Source organism: Lycium ferocissimum, chromosome 2 (assembly GCF_029784015.1).
Source record: "Lycium ferocissimum isolate CSIRO_LF1 chromosome 2, AGI_CSIRO_Lferr_CH_V1, whole genome shotgun sequence".
Taxonomy (NCBI): domain Eukaryota; kingdom Viridiplantae; phylum Streptophyta; class Magnoliopsida; order Solanales; family Solanaceae; genus Lycium; species Lycium ferocissimum.
Genome location: NC_081343.1, coordinates 4,587,199 through 4,605,337, shown reverse-complemented (window position 1 = coordinate 4,605,337; position 18,139 = coordinate 4,587,199). Strand labels below are relative to the sequence as shown.

The window sequence follows — 18,139 nt, the reverse complement described above, 5'->3', positions numbered from 1 at the left end:
TGTGAAAGCATGTATGGAGATAGTCTTTGAATTGTTCAATGACACTATGGTCGTTTCCGGAGATAATCAAGTCATCCATATAGACTAAGACGTTAAGTTGCGTACTTCCTCGGTGCATCGTGAAGAGATAATAATCCGAGTACGACTGTTTGAACCCATATTTCATCAAAGCACTTGACAATTTCCCAAACGTTACCATGGGGCTCGTTGCAAACCATACAAAGATTTTTGGAGTCGACATACTTGGCCCGGACTAGAAACACGAAATCCAGTGGTAATTTCATATAAACTTCCTCTGTAAGGTCACTGTGCAAGAAGGCATTATGAATATCCATCTTATGCAACTCCCCGATTTGCGCGGCAAGCAATCGCCGTAAAAGGTTCGAACGGTTACTACCTTAGCAACTGGAGCAAAAGTTTCATTATAATCAATTTCTTCCTCCTGTTTATTCTCGAAAATGACCAACCGAGCTTTATGACGCTCGATTGTGCCGTAACAGTTGTACTTGATCTTGTACACCCAACGATAACCGAGAGCTTTCTTATCCGGTGGCAATGTTTTTAATGTCCACGTTACATTGTTCTCCAATACTTGAACCTCTTGCTGCATGGCTTTTCTCCAATGTTCCTTTTTCATTGCCTCCAAAAGGTTTTTGGCTCGGTTCCTGTGGTGATTGCTGCAATGAAGCTTTGGTGTTGTGAGGAAAAATTATTACAAGTTATATCTTGAGCTAAAGGGTAAGACTCACCTGAGGGTTCTTTGAGGATCGGGGCAGACCCGTGGACTTTCTTTCCCGAATGTTTCAGTGACGTAATCATGCAACCGAATTGATTCATGCTTCTGACGTTTACCCCGACCCATTGTTCTTCCGGTGGCACTTCGTTGGCATGGACACCTTCCGTCTATACTTTCTCCACGTTTTCTCTATCCGGACCGACATCTGTCCAGTCTAATTCTGGATGATCCGTAGGTTTGGTATCCGGTGTCCGTACTTTATCCATCTGAGTTTCGTTTGTAGCTACATTGTCAGTCTGGTCTTCTTCGAAGTTGTGTTGGTTTCTTTCTCCCTCCGTTTCGTCCGAAATTACTTTTGTGTTGTCGATCAAGTTATCTGATCCTACTACAAAGGGAACTTAGTCTCATAGATGTTGACACCTAATTTTTGCCCCCGAATAATTTTATTTGATTATTCAGAGTTCTTGAATCACAAACGGAGTGAAATATATCCTTTTTACAAGTAAAAATGGTTTACAAAATTATTTCGATGGCATTTCACCATTTCATTTGGCAAAATAGCATCCAATATACCATCATCCTGTATATTGGGTATATATTAAGCATTTCCAACTTATTTATCAAGATTTTAATTCAAAATGGTGAAAAATAATTATTAAATTAATTTTTTAAAGCTACTAATGGTCGATTGATAAATATTTTACTCCGTTAAGACAAGAAATTTGAAAAATTAAATAAACAATCAATTACATCTCAATTTTACAGTTTCTTTGTTGACGCTAATTGCAATTACTTTCAAAATCCTAAAATTGAAATGCCAATTTGTTTTATGCTAATTGAGGTCATAATTACGAAACTAGTTTAAGTTTTAAGCTTGCATTAATAGCCACATTTTTGGCAAAATTAGCCTTTCATTACATATACACATATGTGAAAAGGAATTTTGGGCCTACCCCTTCATTTTTCGGCCAGGCCTAGTCTGAGATGGAGTGACCCGGCCCAACACTGTCTATACACACAACACATACATATCGTTTTGATATGTTGAGCAGTTGAAAGCGGCAAACCCTAATGTACTCCGCCTGCATACTATCTCTGCATTTTTGCCAAATATGTGAAGGAGCAGTGTACATCTCACATTTCGTTGTTGCTCATCTGTTTTGGGCAAGAAAAACTAATGCTCTTGCCCTCTCTCCTCCACGCCACCATTGGACAACCTCAAAGGTGAGGTTTCCACTCTTTCTATTTGTTTTTCTGTATTTTTCTTAATGGTTCTTGTCTTATTGATTTTCAAATACTCGAATTTGATTGGTTTGCTGTGAATTGGTGGGATTCGCCCCCCCCTCCCCCCCTCCCTCCTTCCCCCACATTCACTTGTCCCACATTGATTTGACCATGAAATCCTAGGATTTGGGGTTCTATATAAACAACCCCTAATCCCACATTATAGAGAGACGAAAATACTAGCATCTTTTAGCAAAAACCATTTCAAGGTTCTTATACTAAATTAGTGAGTATACATAGGGTTTCTGTTCGCCCGAAGCCCTCTCTTGTTCAAATTTGGTCTTGAGTTTTTGAAATCCTTTGATTTCTTTTAGTTTTGCATGGTTGTGAAGTGTGGAGGAGATAAAAAGGCTCAACACCATTCTCAACAAGGGCTGCCACTACAAAACGTAAACTTTCCTCTTCTCTTTAGTTATTAGTTTTATTTGATCAATTTATTTGATTGCCTAGCTATCTGTTTGTCTGCTTGTTTATCTATTTTATCCTAGTTTGTTTAAGTGTGAATTATTGTTTAAGTGTCTTCTAGTTATGTAGTTGTTTTGTTTAGTTCTATTAGTGGTAGATTAGATAGATGTTAATGATAATCTGCCTAGTTGTTTGAGTTTAATTGTTTGGTTAAGTATACTCAGTGACTATTCAATTGTATGATGTTCATATTGAATCCTCATGTAAGAATATGTTGAATAACTGGTTTAACCTTGATTAAGAATAATATGCTTCCTTTTAAAACCAAATCTAGTGTTATATGTTCACAAATCAGAGAAAACTTGAACTAGATGAACTAGATGGTCTTATATGTTCACACAAAAAATGAAACCTGATTTTAGCCTGATCTGTAAACTCATGGTGTTTTAGTGGTTTGGAGCTGTCTTGAGACCTGCACATGTGAAAATCTACCTATCTCATTATTAGGCTTGAGTCAACATGTCTTACCTAGTCTGATGTAAAATGAATATGAAAAAATCTCGGGATAATTTAAGTGTGTGGAATGATGAACCTTAAGTCCTGAGTTTAAGTGCTTATTTGTCTCAAATTAATCAAAATGAGTACCTATTGGATATGACTAAGCTATTGATTACCTGCTCAAGCATGGGTCCAAACTGAATATGTATGCCAGAACTGGTTCATTGGAGTTCTTCTTCATGTTTTTGTATGTCTAGTTATAATGAGTGCATGATTCATGTGTGATTTGTCACCAACTATGTTCAGGGTTTTGATCATCATATGTGTTTTATGGTAAAATTTTGGTCTATGAGTGTTTAGAACCACTTGTTGACCTTAATGAGTACACATATGTCCACCATGCTAAAGGAAATGATTAAAAAACATGCAACTGTATTGTTATGTCTGTTTTGAGTGAAACTAATAGTTTGAAAGGGCTAAGCACCCGAAAGAGTAAAATTATTGGCTTTCTCTAATGGATGTTGAACTGATAAGGTTAATTTAAGGTAAAAAATGGAATTGCTGTGATCACCTAAGTAAAGAGAGCTTGTGAGGTTAGTCCTTGAACTATGGTAAGGTAAAGGGTGACTATTCTAGGGCTAGGGAGAAGTTAGGAAAGGCTTTGAGTTCTTTTACTCAGCCTAGTACTACTGATCCTAAGCTGCTGGGGGTTCCCTTTTGTTGAATCACAATTTCATGGGACCTTTTCAGGTTTCATTAAGTATAAGAGAGGAAAACCATGTGTGTTTGCATGATCATCTCCCTTTTCTCCCCCTTTCTTCGGGTGCTTTTTTTTTTTGTGACGCTAATGGTATGATAATGATTTAGTCTTGAAAAGCAAAATAGTCACTTTAAGGCGCATGTTCTTTGTCATTGTTCGGTTTCCGCCTTCTTAAGACCCGGAAGCCTCTAAAATCGCATTCTCTATTGGTGAATCTGTACGCCCGAAAACCAGAATTTAAAATGTATATCAAAATATTGACATGGCTTGTGGAGTTTGTGTTCTTTTCCCCTTTTAAAATGAGTAAATCTGGGTGATGTGTATTTAGTCCCTTTTGTGCACTCAAAGAAATGATAGTTTGGAGAAATGAATGTGTAAGGTATATCAGTGTATGTTATCTCTCTATATGTGTATATTTGAGGTATTGAGACTGGTTTAAGATGAATATCCATTCCTGCATGCTTAAATTATCTCTCTTTCTTTCTTTTTTCCTTCTCATCTGGTACTGATTATGGCAAGATATACATCAGGTATACGGAATATATATACTCCATATATATACCCCAGTATATATTGGGTTGAATATTTTGTGTATCCATAGTATATCATGTTGTTGCTTATAACTGGAAACACTGTTAGACAAATTGGGCCTATCCCTTTAGTGTCATTCCTATAAGAGTAAGCCTTTGTCTGGTTCTACTAACTACTGATGTCCTCTTGGGCCTACTGTGTTCCTTACGATATATATATTGGGCCTGTCTTTTCAGTTTGACAGTCTTGTACCTTTGTGTTACTTTCAGTTCTATATAATTATACTTGATATGTATATACCTATCTATGTGATCGTGTTTAAGTATTTAAGATTTTGTTAGATTAATTATTGAGCATAAATGCTCTCTAACCGTATTTCTCTTTTTCCCCTTCTCCTTTTTTCTCGTGGGAAACACTATCGTGGGCCCTTGGGCCAAGTTGCATCAGCCACAGTTGTTGGGCCAAAAGCCCAACAGCTCTTTCTTCTATCAAGTCTGAACTAACTTGAAGGCCCAACCATGAGTGAAAATGGTTAACTGGTGGGCTTGATAGGCTCCCACCCTCCCCTTCCTCTTAGGTTTTTTGCTTAATGTATTTGTAGATATCTTTGTAATGAATGCTTATGAATATTGAAACCCTACAGGTTATAACCTAGTCGTCTTAGGCAAATAATGCATATATCGTTTAGAATGGATAGGAACCTATACCATTTCAAAATTAGACCCGACAAAAGATAGAGAATGATATTCTTTCAAAAAACGTGACAAAAGAAATAAATTTTGTTTTCTCTTCACAAAAACAGAAAGAATGGAAACGGCAGAGATTTTGATGAAAATTCATTTCTTATTTTTTCAAACCCAAGAACTTACTAAGGGTTAAGGGAAAACAATTTCAAAAGTAAGTTTTATTGAAAGGGATTTTAAGTGGTTCAAGTGGCTTAAAAGATTTTTCAAACCTCTTTGGGCCAAGCCCACTCTAATTGCAATAACATAAAGGGAATTTCTTTGGACCTTAGTTTTGAAGGAAATGTTCAAAATGGAGTATAGTTGGCCTTCAACAAATAAAAAATAGAAAGTTTGCTAAACTTTTATAAACTTGTATGAGTCACATGACATTTTTACAAAAAGAGATACACTTGTTATGAAACTTATAAGGGGCAAAAGGGATATGACATTTGGACCAAAAATTAAGTGGAACTCTACTCAAGAGAAATCTTGGGTGTGTTTTTGATCTGGAAATGAAATGACCATTCCAAACCTTATATGCATTTTCAAAAAGACCAACCTTTTTTTTTTTTTCCAAACAAAAGAACTTTTTGCGATATTGTTTTAAAATGATATGCCATGACAAGATATACAAGATTTTAAACTATTAAGAAAATAATTACAAATCACACATTGAAGCTCGAAGGTCAACCCTATTCTACGGATTCTTAATATCGGGGTGTCCTAACGCCTTCCTTGAGGAATCATCAGAGCCCTTACCTCGAACTGTGATTTTAAAAGGATTTACCTCTTGTTTGACTAAACCCTTTTACTTGATTTTCCTAATTTACCTTATATATTAGGTGAGGACCCTTAAAAAACATAAAATCCAAAAGAGTTCGTAAATTCGAAGTAGCTTTTATGCCTCGCATAAAAGTGAACCGTAATAGATGACGACTCTGCTGGGCATTTTTCAAATAGATTTTAACCATAAGGGTTTCAATGTAATGTGATTTATTGTATTTATTTTCTTATCTATTTACTTTCTTGTATATATAATTATCATTGCATGCATATCATAAACTCCGCCAAAATAGCAAAAAACTGCATGGTTTCAAAGGCGACACGCAGGCTGGCGGTCGAACCTTAACTAAAAAATCAAATTATTTATTTGGAACACGTTGAAGGTGTAGTTTGTTCGCGGTCGTCCAACAGCCAACAACGGTTTATCTCGAGTAGTCCACTCATGTGCTAAAGTCATTTGAAAAGCCCACTCTAGTATTGTCTAGGATAGAGTGAAGCCAAATGTTAACAGACTAGCGCATGCTTACCTAGACGGGCTTAGATACTTGAGACGTATCTAAGCCCATTAAGAGACTACCTTGTGTCAAGACGGTCTATGATCCGAAGACACCGCATCCCACTATATGCTAATTGGAAACATGATTTGTGCCTATGTGAACCATTGTCCTTTAGGGTGGGGGGGGGGGGAGGGAGAGAAAATTAACGGTCTTTTATTTTGTAGATGTCGACCAATCTAAAGTTCGACATGGTGCTAGAGGCACTCGATATACTGAGAATTTGGTAGGGTTGGTTAGATGATGCATTACAAAGGGAAGTCATAAAATCATTAGACACCTACCTCGCTGAGAATTATGAAAGTTGTAGAGAGAAAATTAACGGTCTTTTATTTTGATAGGATGGTGTTTAGGTTGGAGACGTGTGAGATGATCCCAACTGGAGGAAATCCGAGATTGCATAGATAACAACGTTAATGATTAAGGAAGTTAGAAAGGAAGTCACTATCACCTTAATCCCACACAAGCATACCCTCGATAAAATCCTGAAACTACTATCTTTCTCCCATGCCAATTGGATCTTCAGTCCAACCATATCCTTTAGGGATTTGTACAACCGATTCGTAACCAAAAGGGGATTCTACGACTATTCCATGGACCTTTGCCGGCCTACTCTACTCTTAGCCTTTTCCATATGCCTATTGGGACTCACGATCTTTCCCAAAGATAGACACCAAGCCATAGACACCCGAGTCATTTTTGTCACCTATGCTATCTTTCATGGCATAACCACAAATGAAGAGATTGTCCCGTGATATAACCAAGCCTCGAGTCTATGCCGAAATCACTATAGGTAGGATAGCCGTGGATCATCAAATATTTGAAATCCGTGGTCCCCAATATCGACCATCAAAGCACCTTAATGGACACCACACAAAGATAAGGCTTAGCGAAGACAACATACAATATGCTTCCGATTTCATATCCCGAAACTACTATGCCCATTTCTCCCATGCCAATTGGATCTTCGTACACCAACCAAATAATCCTTTAGGATTTGTACATACCGGAATGGTCACATAACTTAGGTCTCAACACCGAAAAACGGGGGCGTGGATGCAAGCATCATAAGGATTGGCCGAGGCACATTTGTAAAGCTTCAAATGAGATCATGGCTTGCGAGCCGCCGATGATAATGGACGCCAACACTTGGAGAAGATTAAACGTATCAAGCCATTAGCTTCGACACACAAGTAGTTCACACACGCAGCCGGCTGTCGCCTTTATCATATTTTGTAACCGCTTTGGGAAAAATATTGTTAATGAAAACTAAGATTTATGGGGCCAGTGGTTCGACTCAACAAATGGCACAATCATGTTTCAAACGACTAGAAGAGCCTTGCTCAAAGGTCTTAAGAATGCGTCTAGCATAATTTATTGCAATTATATGATTGTGTGCCTATATGCTTTCACATGTTCCATCTAAATGATTGCTTGATGATACATTCCGACCACTGCCCAAAAGAAAAACACAAAAGAATACCAAAATAGCCAAAAAATATCATATGCCAAAATGACTAACTATTTACAACTCTAAAAGGTTGACTTGCTACCATGGACGCTCAAGATAGCCAAAGTGCCACCACCCCCATTGTCAACTTGGTTAGCAAGGAAGAAAGTGAGGACTCACTCCGTGAGAAGATTCTCAAGCTAGAAGGAAAGATCAAATTGGTCAAGGCAAATATCAAAAAGGTCGATCGAATTTTAGACTTGGCTACAAGCCCGCCAAAAGAAGCTATTGGGCTGGAACACTATCATGAGAACCTTACAAACGAGGTCAAAGGAATGACACGAAGTTATATACCACTTTTGGGCAAATAGGATATGCCTAAGAAAGAAACGAGGTTTTCAAAGAGGAGTCCGAACCAAATGAAAAGGAGAGGAGTCAGCCATCTAAAAGGGCCACCACAGCCGCCTCTGTTGCTAAAGCTGAAAAATTACGAGACACTTTAAGGTTCCACCTGCCCACCATCACCAACTTGGTAGGTAACTGCCCTCAAAGCCGATGCATGCCCCTACAAAGTCACACCAGGGCATGTACGATGCGAGGACTCTACGAAAAAAATAAAAATCGTGGGGGCTGCGTGCTCTAGTCATGAGAGGCTCCCACCATGGCTCCAATTTATGTGCACAAAAAGGTGCCTATTCCACAAAAATCAACACGGCCAGACCGCCGATGAATGCGTGGCCCTCAAAAGGAGGATCATAAGACTGATTGACGACAAGACAATTCGCAACCTGTGGGGACCACATACATTCTTTATTGGTCCATGATCTAATCATCCCTAGTGAAGGAATCACGCTGGACGCTTAAATTGGCATTGTCACTTCACCATTTTTAAATACTGGTATGCGAGCATCTTTCAAAAGTTGGCAAGTACAGGAAACATTCGCCCAATCGAGACCTGATACGCTCAAATTATGGCTAATAAATTGCATAACGGGACGTTGTCAAATATAGTAACCCAACTACATTGGGGTAGAATCCCACAGGGAATAGGGTGTGAAAAGCTTACTAATGTAGTTGAGTAGTTTCTTCCGGTCTAATTTCGTACTCCATTGAGTTTGTAAAAGATTGTTTGTTGATTTTCTTGTAATTGAATGGATTAAAGAAATCAAGGTTGTGTCCCTCTTTAGATGAAGTGTATGCTATGAGTATTGATCTTGATACACTTCTAATGGATTGTTGTATGAATGCACTTAACCTTTAATAGACTCCCTAATATTTCCCAATAGTTAAGGACTATTCTCTTTATGATTTTCCCAAATATAAAAGAGTCGATATGAAGAACGGTAAATATGTGCCAAGTAAACCCCTCTTATTCCTAAGTGAATCTATTAAACAAGGGTTAACACCCCGAGTTCTTGTTACTTGTTCTTACCAAACCCTACCCTAACTTATTTTCCCAAATAAAGAAAAGTTTATGGCATAAGCTAATGTTTGCAACCGTCAACTAGCATTAAAGAATGAAGAATAAGTAAACGCTAACAACCCATTTGGCGCATATATATCATCCCAATTCTCAATCACATGACACCCATCATTGGGTTCACAACCTTAGTATTAAATTTAGCTATTCATATTGAAGAACGAACAATAAAATATTAAACAAGTCATAATGCTTACGTATTTAATAAAGATGAAAAAGCTATAATCTGTCTCAAAAGCTTCAAAGAGATAAAGTATTCGATGCCATGAAGTCAAAGAATAAAGTCTAACAATGAATGGTACATACCAAAAATATGGAATTACACCTGACAAAATTGCCCCTGACGGCATAAGATACTGTCCGTACAATTAAGTTCTGACCGCATATCAAAATACGATCACCGTATTTCTCTGCTAGGTCAAAATATATGAGCAACTTATATGGTCCGTATTTAAAAGTACGGTTCGTATCTGTCTTCCTTCAATTTTCCAATCTTCAAAGTATGAGACAAGATATAGACCGTATAAACATACACGGTCCGTATTTCTCGACCGTATCCATAGTTCTTCAAGTTCAACTCTCTAGTCCTTTGCTCACTTATACATGACCAAGAGTACAGCCCGTACAAATATGTACGGTCCGTACTTCTCCACTTTTTGTGCCAGTTTATGCAATTTCCTTGTTTTTGTCCTTTGAACCTTCAATTACCTGAAATACACAAATACACGTCAAAACGACACTTACTTGCCTAAAAACAGGTAAAACTCATCGTCAAAAGGTATCAAGTGTGCTGTAATTCCACTGCACATCAACACCCCCAACTTGAAGTCTTTGCTTGTCCTCATGCAAGCAACACAACACAAACGACTCAACTAAAAGCTTAGATACACCAAGTAAAAATGTCTACAATGGTTTTGGCTAAGAACTACCGCCATGCATTTTTCTCACTATTGACCCTCTCAATTTCACAATTTCAAGACAAGATGTATCACTCAAAATATGTTATGATTCACAATGAAGCTTTAATCCATGACATAAAGTTATTGGAACTAATAATGTATATACAAACGCTACTTCGGGCAATCACTTGTTTTCACGTTTCATTTAAACCTTATGCTCACAAAGACCAAAGAATGTCCCAAACACATATGTACAAGAAGAAACGAGACAAAGACAAAGAAGGAGAGAAACAACTCACAAGGAATTTCATATACTACAAATGTAAATGCCATATGCTTGCCCTTATTTTCAATGCCTTCAACTTCGGACGGTTCGGTTGTGATCACACTAGGACTTTTTCTCGGCTTGTAATGTAGGCTTAGGGATGGGTAGGATAGATATTTGGGTATTAGTGACTCACCCTCCTTGAACACTACATTTCTCTTTCCTTTATTTTCCTTTCTTTCTTACTTTTTCAACTTCGATGTGGTTTAACAAACTACTGCATATTAACTATCTTTTTGTGCAACGATTTTCAATTTTTTTTTTTTTAATAAGCATTTACAGTAACTACAAAACAACCACATCGAATCCTCTACAGGTAACTCACACCACCCCCAACTTAGATTTTAGGCCTCTTTCACACATGTTTTACCTCCAACTTAGGATTTTGGCCTCGTTTTCATCTAATAGTGTTAAGGAGGGAAAATGTGCAAAAATAGGACTATTTCAAACAAGGGTATGGGTTAGTTAACGACTAGTCAAGAAAAGGATCAAAGGCTCAAAGGAGAAGACTAGGGATCATATACATGAACGAGTAAGGCTTATAAGACAACATGGCTACAAAGAAGGCTTAAGATCATCTCAACAACCAAACTGTCCTTAGAATTCAAGTGTCACGACCCAACAGGAGGGCCGCGAGGAGCACCCGGTGCTAGCCCACCCGGGCACCCCTTAACATACTTATACATCACATCTAGGTGAGCCACATAGTAAATCACGCTTTTCATTCATCATCATCCTAATCTCATTGGGCAACAACACATCTACATCATCATTAACAACTATGCCCATATAAATGTACATAAGTCGACAAGGCTATAAAAAATAATAACCCAAAATATAGGCCGACAAGGCCAAACACATCTAACCATATACACATGTCTACGAGCCTCTAAGAAGAATACGTCGTATCATAGGCGAGACGGGACCCCGCCGTGCCCATAAATATGTACACAAAAGAATCTATACCAAAAATGCAACGCCCAAATGAAATGGAGCTCCGCTACGTAGTCCCCGAGAAATCTAGCTATGGATCAAGTCTGTCTCACCCGGCCACCTAAGGCATGACGCAACGTTCACAAAAAAAAGGACGTCGTACGAAGAATGTACCGAGTATGTAAAGCATGATTAATATCAATATAAAAACATAATAGATAACATATGAAATAGGGGAGATAACAAGATTCACCTGTGACAGCACTTACTTGCTTTCCATAGGACGTTTCATTTCTATTGCGTATTCGTGTACATACATTCATATCCGTACTCGGCTTTACCTTTCGTATCCATTTTTGTATTCGTATTCATATTTCCTTTCATACTCATGCTCATATCATATACATTGCATATACATAGCCTTTACTTGGCATTTACATATACTTAACATATTCGTACTCATATTGATGTCACATACATAGCATTTATATAGCATACCCGACCACGAAGGTTCGGTGTTTCACATACACAGCCCTATCAAGGCTCGTTGTCATACATACCCGGCCCTACCAAGGCTCGATGTTATCCGTACCCAACCGCAGCGCGCGCGCGCGCATCGTCATATCTAGACATATATACATATACATATTCATTATATTCTACCCGGTCATATAAGCTCGGGGTTCACAATAGCCTCTCATGGGCACCCATACATATAAGCTCACATTTATCTTTAGCCTTTTTACTATCGCCATTCATTACATTCTACATTTAGAGGATTACTCGTCGTATAAGAGACTTAGTACAGTCGTATCATTTAGAGCGTCATAAGCTTAGTAGCTTCTAGAGATAGGATCGTTGGAGAATATCGTAAACCTGTAGAAGGATAATTATTTGGCCAAAGAACCATGCCTTATGAAAGAAGGGTTAGAACCATGCCTTATGAAAGAAGGGTTAGCCTTACATACCTTTCCGTGCAACTATTCTATCACTTGTACGTTCTTCTTCAAGGCTCACGTTCTACCTTCATTGAAGTGCATACTCATATTAGATAACGGATAGCTTAGCATTCATGACTAATTCTAGAGAAAATCAGACAGCATTTCCTTTATTTATACGACTTCCTCCATATTATATATCAACTCCCAAATATCAATAATAACATTCGCAATATCATCACAATAGCCTTTAGTCAACTACATTACTCTTACTTCACCATTCACTTCAATTCATCCATAACCATAGACATATCTCGACAATATGTTTATTCACATACAATGTCGATTTCCATAACCTCAATATCATCTACAACATGATCATATTCATAATGTATCAAGAATCATAGCTCATTCCAAACATTTACTCAAAAGTGGCACTATTGTACATTCATGACCCATTTCTCATATTCTTTTGCAACCCAAGTGTTTTAACTTCCAAATACTTTAAACAACATGGAAACATCATAAAACTTACCTTAGAAGGTGTAGGAATGAACCTGGGTGAAATACCTCACTTATGAGCAAAACCCTAGTTTTTCCTTCACTTGGATTTCTTGCTTTGGATGAACTTTAATGGGTTCTTATACTTGATTCACTTGGTTTGATGAAGTTGAACACTAATTTCTCTTGAAAATATTGTGAAGAAATATGGAGAGATGTTTTAGAGAGAAGGGGAGTGAAAGATGAAATGAAATACAATGAAACTTGGATCCCTTATCAAATACACAAATGTCCCTACAGTAACATACGGACCAACATACGGTCCGTATATTTTTCTTGGCCGTATGTCCGGGAGAAGTATGTTTGGTCCAGCCGAGGTGTCTTTGCTATTTTGGACTAAACCTACGCTGGACATACGGTCCGTATATTTTATACGGCCGCATGTCCGGCCGTATAATGTCCAAAGGTTCCAAACTTGTTCTGCCGACTCGTTTGATCTCCAATCCTTATGGAACCTTTTCTCTTGTCCTAGCTCAACACCTCACTACCATTCTAAGGGACGTTATAACTCTTCTCCAAAATATCTTTAAGTCACCATTAACTCGTTACTCATAAATTCTTTGTATACTTATCGTAAGCCTTGCCTATTGGCAATCTTTCTCGTCTAACATCGAATGTCTTTGAAATCTTACTTAAGGTCATCAAATGCTATTTCTTACTTATCGAAACACCATATACTTCGTACTCATCGCTAGTCTATTCACTGAGCATCAATGGAAATTTTTTTCGGAGGTGTAACATCAAGCATGACTAGCCAGGCAAGTTCTAGATTGCAAAAGCAATGCATGAACAAATGCTAACATCTGACCTACAATGAATAAGGATTATAAGAAAAGTGATATGACAAACATTCATCACACACGATACCGCAATACTCAAGATGTCACAAAAAGAAGCATGCATGTCAATTCACTAACACATTCCGAGAACATACAAATTTTTTGGAGAGGGGTCATCTTTTCATCAAAATACATATCATACATGCCATGCCCTAAGTTCATCACCACTACCATCTAAGTCATAATTACTCTATTTTACCTAAGCAACCTAAACATGCCGCCTTCAATAGAAAATAAAACCCTCAGAAAAGAACTGCAAGCAAAAGAAAAGCCGAGGGGGTCCTAAATACATATCTACAAAATACAACAACTACAGTAGCCCTACCCCCAACCAAAAACTATGCATTGTCCCCAATGCATCAAAATAAGCACAAGCAAGGGTAAGGGGACCTGAGGCGCACTAGGTACTCTGATCATCTCGAGACAATGCCACCTGCGGTCGGCAGCTGGAACATCGATTGTCGGTGGAAGCTGTTTCGAAGAGTAACGAGGAACAATGGGCTCAACCGGCATTGATGGTCGGTCGAGCGAAAGATCGACCCATGGTAGGTGTGACTGATGCGGTACCAAAACGTATCATGATAATTGTCACGCAGAGAATTATGCACATCCAACTGCAAACTCTCACCCTCCAATAAGTGCAACCTCCGAGTCACCTCATCCGGATCCTCATCCGATGGATCCATGTCGTCCCATTTTATTTTACCGTTGTTCTGTATCGTGGGGTCAAATTTTCAACCTGTATGAAATCCTCCAAGTTAACCTGGGTCGTCAGAATAGGATCATTTAAGACAACCTGCTCTCACCTTCAGCACCTCAACCTCAGCTTTCAACTTAGTATTCTTATCCCGAAGTGGTCCCATATCACCCCGGGTCCTGCCCTTTCTAAGACGGTCAATCGCGTCTCAAACTCATGAAGTCTCGTATGAATCACCTCATGAGACTGCTCAGACGCTGCCTGCACCGGTGCTATAGCATAGTTAATCTCTTTCTTAGTAAATTTTCGGATCTGCTCCATGATGATAGAGACCGACTTAGCCACTTTTGTTGCATTGATTGAAATATCTTTGAAGTTGTCTTTGTTCAATGCAAAGGGGTCAATCCCTCTTTGTACTTCAGGTGGAGGAACAACCGAAGAAGTCGGCGCAACAGTAGCAAGTGGTGCGGCGGTAGTCGATGGCTGGTGGTGAACAAGAGGAAGCTAGGGAAAGAAAGGAAATGATACCGGCGTGAAGCGCGGTGGGAGGTGCCTCTGTCGTGGCATCCCCTGTGGCCCCAAGACTAGGCTCGACTTGCATCTCTCCATGGTTAGCAGGCATCTCCAACAAAGTGTCATCAAGACCATCATCCTTTCTATTTCTCCAGTCAGCCACGTGTGCGGCCTTAACACAATGATCACGGTTTGGAATGCTCAACACACCTGCCTTCTGCGTTCGCAATGATGCACGAAGACATCATTGGGGGTGGCCGTGGCACTCTTTCTAATCTCTGCACCGCCCCATATTCGCCGGATACCTCGACAACGAGTTGCTACTACCCGACTGCGTACGCGAGGGAATTATTGTGTGAGTGGTGAGCACCTTGTACCTCACCAAGCTTCACCAAAATTTAGCCTCCAGTGTGAGAGTCCTCTTGAGAATCTTTGCATTCTGATTTGTCAACCAAGGCAGATCGACCCTTGTTATTACATAAGCTACCCATTTAAGCACAATTGTTGTCCCTCGCCTCTCTGATTTATCCAAAGATTTAGTCTCGTTGGATGGTGCCCCATAATCATTGCCAAAATACTTTGTCGATTGCTTTGCTGCTGATATCTACTTTGACATTTCGCATCGTAACCGCAACTAGTACCGGAACTTGCTGTATGGTCTGACCCGGTCATCTCATCAGTGTTAAAGTGGCCCCATACGATGCATAGAATTCCCAAACAAGGACAAGGAAATATTCTCCAAGACGGTTACCGAAGACCTCGAACTGATAAAGACAGAGTGCCTCAACAGTGCGAGGGTAGGTGCCCCATCCCTCAAATGTAATTCGCCTCTCCTCCCAAATATTTCTTCGCAGCTTTCCCCCTTTGTTCGTCGGAGCTATCCCTTGGTCAAATAGTTCTTTGGATCCCTCGACCCCAAACCGTAGGCTATCATCCGCCAATTGTTTACTCTTCAGTTCCAACCTTTTGACTTATTCTTCACTAGCAGAAGGCTCCGTGGCTGAACCTCTTTCCTTTTCAGTCTCCTCATCACCTAAGTCAGATGAGAAAGATTCCCCCTCTTCAGACTGGGAGGAATCAGATGATGGTGTAGTGTTTTGAGGTGCGGATGTTGTAGCGTCCCTTATCTTATTCACTGGTATAACCTCATCTTCCTTCTCTTGGTCAGAAGTCTCATCTCACAATTGGGTTTGGATAGTCGTCTTATCCTAATGACCCCTTCCAGTTGGTTGGGACCCTCCAACTCTTCTAATAGTGTTCTTTGGAGGCATACCTGTGGAGAGACATCATTAGTTACACAGAACTAAAGCAAAAGAAAGAAAGGAAAATCTTTTATTTTAGATGGTCGTAAAAAAGAATACGGTCCATATAAAAATATATGGTCTATATAAGCTGGCCGTAATATTTATGTTTTAGAAATACGGTCGAAGATGCGGTCTGTATAATAAAGTATGGTCTGTATTTTCTCTCGTAGTTCTTAGAATAGAAACATAAATTCTTGGCTCACTTATTACGGCCCAGGATATGATCCGTATAAATTTATACGGGCCGTACCTTAAGTCGTATTTCCTTATCGACCTCTACTTTTTTCATACACCTGACTTTGCTTTAGTTTAAGTTCACACACCACACAAACACATATATTTCATGGTTTCACTTCCTCATAGATGGGATATGAGGGTTGGGTTACTCAGACTTCACCCATTTTGAGCAATTTTTTTATCATTGGCATTTTGCCGAACAATTGGCGGGCATAATAATTTCAGACTTCAAAATAGAAATCGTCCATCGAAATGCCCTCAGACTCAGTAGGGTTTCGATATGCTCATCCTTATGAGTCTTAGACCCCATCACTTTGCTCACCCCCAATCAAAATTCATTAAACAAGATGTTCACCCTATTAAACCCTAAGTTCGACAATGGTAAACAACATAACAGATCAATCATACCATATTGTGTAAAGAAAAATTGATTAGAGCATTAACACACCTGTGAGTGATGACCTTGTTGACACCAGTTAATGAGCAGTAAGAGAAAAAAAAAATCTGGGAATAGGGTGTTATACGTATGGAAGGAAGGGGGAGTGTTTGATGGATGAGTTGGGTGATTTGTTTGAAGGATTTATAGGGATTTAAAGAGTGGTTATGGTGGTGGGTGTGTGTAAGGTCGTGGGGATGGTAATGAGAGGAAAAATGGGAGTGGGAGCGGGAAAGGCGGGGTGAGTTTTAAACCTTTTTCATATGTTCCGACTTGAAATACTGTCCGTACAATTAAATACGGTCCGTATTTCTTAAATATGTACCTGGACAATTTAATGACGTGGCATACCATAAATACGGGCCGTATTCCTAATCGTATTTTTAAGTACCGCCCGTACTTCTGGACGTATTCTTAGTTGGCACAAAACAATATGCCACTTTTCTTCCCTTACCATTATGGTCCCTAAATACGGTCTGTATAAATAAAAACAGCCCGTACTTCCCGGTCATATTTGTTGGATGGCAGAAAACAGTGAGCAACTTATTTTCCATCATCGATACGATCCAAAAGTACGGTCCATATAAATAAATACGGCCCGTTTGTATGCTTCTGTTACTTAATTTGTTTCTGCATTATAGTCCTACACCAAAGCAAATGTCAAACAGCACAAAAGCTACTAAAACACTGCAAAGAATTAAAGAAAACAAAACTAAAAACCTTGGGTTGCCTCCCAAGCAGCGCTTGATTTACGGTCGCGGCACAATGGTGTTACCGTTTTACTCTGGATTAGGAGTGTATGTATGCTTCAATCGGTGACTATCAACGATTATGTCTCCATCAATGCACCAATGGTAGTGCTTTATGCTCTGGCCATTCACTTCAAATGTCTGAGTTCCATCTCCAGACTTCTATTCCATTGAGTTATTGGGTGAAACACTCACCACTTGGAAGGGCCCGGACCATATGGATTTCAATTTGCCCTGGAAGGGTTTTAGCCTTGAGTTATACAACAAGACATCATCGCCTTTCTGAAAGTCCCACTTTAGGATTTTTACATCATGATAGTACTTCATCTTCTTCTTTTACAAGGTTGCACTCTCATATGTGTGGTATCAGAACTCATTCATCTCATTTATTTGAAAAAACATTAGCTTGGTTACCTCCTCCCAATCCATATTCAATTTCTTCAATGCCCACGAGGCCTTGTGTTCAATTTCGACTAGCAAATGACACGCCTTGCCAAACACC

The 18,139-nt window shown here is 39.1% G+C and overlaps 1 long non-coding RNA gene across 1 annotated transcript; it reads left to right on the top strand.

The window, feature by feature from the left end:
- Positions 1 to 1,793: 1,793 nt before the first annotated feature.
- On the top strand, positions 1,794 to 2,592 carry LOC132047935 (uncharacterized). Its single transcript, XR_009412847.1, has 2 exons — positions 1,794 to 1,960; positions 2,335 to 2,592. It is a non-coding gene; the product is annotated as an uncharacterized LOC132047935 (long non-coding RNA).
- Positions 2,593 to 18,139: the final 15,547 nt, after the last annotated feature.